At 48.9% G+C, this 4,273-nt stretch overlaps 1 pseudogene; it reads left to right on the top strand.

The window, feature by feature from the left end:
• The window catches only part of LOC101645697, a 116,921-nt pseudogene extending 112,752 nt beyond the window's left edge, over positions 1-4,169 (top strand).
• The last annotated feature ends 104 nt before the right edge of the window (positions 4,170-4,273 follow it).

Genomic DNA, 4,273 nt, shown 5'->3' on the forward strand with positions numbered 1-4,273 from the left:
TAGCCTGTGGGCACACCCTGTGATTGCCCTTCACCGCAAGATCACAATGGAAAGTCTCCATTTCTTGATGCGATTATTCAATACATCGTTTGGTTTCAGACTTTAGGCTCTCTGGGAGCGAGGACTGTCTCGGTTTTGCTCCCACAGGGCCTCTGGCAGCGTCCCTGGGTGCTGCTAATGCTTCACGTCCTTCGCAGAGCACCAAAAGTTGGAGATGGGAGTGCACCCAGGGTCCCTCCGAGGAAAGGCCTGGTGACCTGATAAAGCCAGTCACTGGAAACTGTCCAGAGCGCAGCCCCGCTTGGACTCAGGCAGGGCCCCCATGAATGGGGAGGCGCTTGATGGCCACGGGTAGGGGATCCTTCACGCTGTACTCCTTCCAAGAGCGATTTGCTCACCGTGTGGCCATCCACAGTATCCTTCACAAAGCATGCTAAGACTTTGTGCCACTGGCTTTGGACAGTGTGTTAGTGCGGGTAGACTAGAGAGACAAATTCATAAACACGCGTATGTATATAAGGGAGAGGTTTATATACAAGAGCAATTGAACATTGAGAAAAACATCCCAGCCCAGTCCAGATCAAGTCCATAAGTCCGATATTAGCCCTTATGTCCGATACCAATCTATAAAGTCCTCTTCAGACTCATGAAACACATGCAATGATGCCAAATGTAGAAGATCACAGGCCATTGGGTAGAAAGTCTTTGGATCCAGTGTCATTGGAAACATCTCCGTGCTGGCAGGGGTCTCTGCATCATGGTGGGTCCATGTGTCTTGTCAGCTGCTATGTCTCCTAGGGTGTGTGCAGAGTCTCCCCCCTCCAAGGAGCAAGTACCGGATTTCCAAGAATTCTCAGGAGAAGGCCATGCCCACACAGAAGTTTCATTGGCTATGATCTGATTGACAAGCTAGACTGCACCCCTATACTCGTAATGCTCAAATTGACAAACTATTATACATCTACCACAAACAGCTTACCAGGAGGGACTAGTACCTGGTGAAGCACCTCAGGCTTGGTAAAGGGGAGGGGTCTGTGAAAGAGGAAGAGTCTGCAACAGGGGGTCCCAACAGAGCTGGTTCCTTCTGAGTCAGCACAGACTCCACAACAACAACAACTACAGCATCAACAAGGGAGCATGATGAGCTGAAGTGGACCCAATACCTAATCCTGCTACAGGGATTTCCAGCTTCAACCCATACCCCACACCACACCCAGTGCTGCTGAGGGATTTCTGACGCACAGTGGCCCTGGAAGACTGAGGAGGCCGCCACGGAGGGTCTTCAAGGTTGCACATCTTCACTGAAGCAGGGTAGCCACCCCTTTCTCCTGAAGAGGGCTGCAGGGGTCACACCTCCCACGTTTGATTAGCCATCAAACTCCTTAACCACAGCACGAGCCGGCTCCCATGTCTTCTTTTAAACACTTTTAAAACAGTTATATTGACACACATTCACATCACATATAGTTCAATAGTTTAAACATATTAAAAAGATTTGTGCAATTATCACTATACTACCATCGGTTTTTGAACATTTCCCTCTTCCCCCACCCTTTTTTTGATTTATACTCATTATTATTGGCTCCCCACTTCTTCCCCACCTCCCTGCCACAACCCTATTAATGCAGTTACTTTCTCTATAGAGTTACCTATCCTGGATTTCATATAGAGCAAAATATTTAAAAACAAAAAAAAAAATAACTCAATAACAACAATGAAATAAAGCAGAGAAATCTCACATAGGAAAAAAAACTCAGTTAAAAAGAGAACAGAAAATAATTAATGTTAAAACAGATTTAAAATGGATCAAAAGGGAGAACAAATGATAAGGTGTTAAATTTTTACTGAATCACATCTGAATTAGTCAACTTTCCAATGTACTCTTTCTGATAGCAAGGCTATTCACATCTCTGGTCATTGGTCAGAGGGGATTCTCTGGAGGTGTGATCCAAGTGGGGATCCCATAAATGGATTTTGGGCTTGCACTGTTATCCATAGCCTTCTGCACATTAGATGCTCAGAATTAAAGGTGAGTATGTTCCCTTTTCTGGCCTTGGATTTTATTAATTTCAAGGGCTGCCATCTCTATCACATCGACCCTTTCAGTGGGTTGTCTCAGTAGCCTCCTTGCCCTGAAAGCGCTCCTCAGTTCCTCTTCTGGAGATGATTGCGATCCTCTGCAATTCTCGAATGCTTTCTGTGTTCGTTTTATTCTAAACACCTCCTGATCTTCTAGTTTCTGGTACAGTATGATTCTCCCATACTGTTGAAAACTGACACTCACTGACTCACTCTCTCACTCACTGTCTGACTCACTCACTCTCTCACTGACTCATTCTCACTCACTGCCTCACTCACTCAGTCACTGCCTCACTCACTCACTCACTCACTCTCTCACTGTCTCACTGCCTCACTCTTTCACTGTCTCACTCACTCATTCACTCACTCACTGTCTCACTGTCTCACTCACTGACATTCACTCACTGCCTCACTCTCACTCTCTCATGGTCTCACTCACTCACTCACTCTCTCACTGTCTCACTGCCTCACTCTTTCACTGTCTCACTCACTCACTCACTCACTCACTCACTCACTCACTCACTCACTCACTCACTGTCTCACTCTCTCACTGTCTCACTCACTGACATTCACTCACTGCCTCACTCTCACTCTCTCATGGTCTCACTCACTCACTGTCTCATTCTCTCACTGCCTCGCAAAAAAAAAAAAGAAAAGAAAAGAAAAGAAAAAAAACCTGACTAGCGGCAGGGATTGTATTATATTTCAGTCAAAGACTAGCTTTCAATATGGGTGGATACCTCAACAAAAACACAAATCCTCACAAATGGGCCAATGAGCAACACCCCAATAGAGAGAAAAGGGTGAAGTTGTCAAGGATTTCATTTAACTTGGATCCACAATAGTGGGAGCAGCAGTTAGGAAGTTAAATGATGTATTGGATTGGCCAAATCTGCTTCAAAGACCTGTTCCAAGTGTTAAAAAAAAAATGAAGATGCTGAGGACTAAGGTGCACCTGACCCAAACCATCGTATTTCCAACCTCCTCATGTACAAGCCAAGGGTGAACAGTGAATGAAAGATCAGAGTGGGATTGCAGCCTTTGAGTTACGGTGTTGGAGGAAAATATTAACTATCCCAAACTGCCAGGAGAACGAACAAATCCGTGCTGTTAGAAGTACAGCCAGAATGGTACTTCTTAGAAAAGAGGATGGCTAGAATTCCTCTCACTTCCCTTGAGTATGTTTTCAGGATGCATCAGTCCCTGGACAGCAAGCCTGGTAAAGCGGAGGGTCAGTGACAAAGAGGAAGATGGGTATAGTGGTTGCAACAATGGGCTCAGACATAGCAAGGGTTCTGAGAATGGCAAAAGACTGGGCAGTGTTTCCTTCTGTTGCTGGTACAGTCGCAACGAATGGGAATAGTTCCAACAACATCCTTTCAGCAAGCATCTAGGAAGTGCTTGTATAAAGTGGATTCTTAGATTGCGACATTTGTAACGACAACGAAATCATCGTATTGAAACACAAAGTCCATTTAAGTTGGTGCTCACCAGAGTGAGTCACGTCTCTTCTGGGCACCCTGTCTCCCAGCTGTTCACAAAGGTGCGGGTCGCAATCAAGGACCCGGGGTTACGTGTAAACACGTGGGTGAGGAGCACTTCCCTCCGACCCCGCCTCCTTGCACGGTGATTGGCGGGCCAATCGTTCCAATCAGCTTTCCCCGCCTCTTTCAGCCCTAGCCAACCAGGGACTCGCAAGAGCTCCTGACTACTAGATACTGTTTACTAACAGATCCAAGCTGGGGAAGAAGGGGTGTGACCGTTCTGGGGAAGGGCAGGGAAAGGAAGATCCGGAGTGCGCGTGCGCAACAAAGGAACTGGGCGTGGCAGAACCTCAGCTCCCACCAATCGGAACGGCCGCGGTCCTACTTCTCCTGCCTCCCCGCCAAGCAACAATTCGAGGAGGAGGGCGGGGCGCCCCGGGAAACGTCAGCGCGGAGTGGCCAATGAGCGCCGGCGCTGGCGGGTGCGCGCGCCCTCGGCCCAATGGGCGCCGGCGGCCCGCACGGCGGCCCGACTTGCTGGCTGGGGGCGGAGCGGCCTGCCGGAGGAGGCGGCGGAGCAGGGGCGGTTTGGTTGCGCGGTACTAGCGGACCCGCCGGAGGGGGAGGAGGCGACGGGGCGAGCCGGGAGGCCAGAGCGGGAAAGAGACTCGTCTCCGCGTCCGAGTTCGGGAGCCGCAGCACCCGGCCCC

This window comes from Echinops telfairi, unplaced genomic scaffold, assembly GCF_000313985.2.
Source record: "Echinops telfairi isolate 266 unplaced genomic scaffold, ASM31398v2 ScPeMD7_18;HRSCAF=68, whole genome shotgun sequence".
NCBI lineage: Eukaryota > Metazoa > Chordata > Mammalia > Afrosoricida > Tenrecidae > Echinops > Echinops telfairi.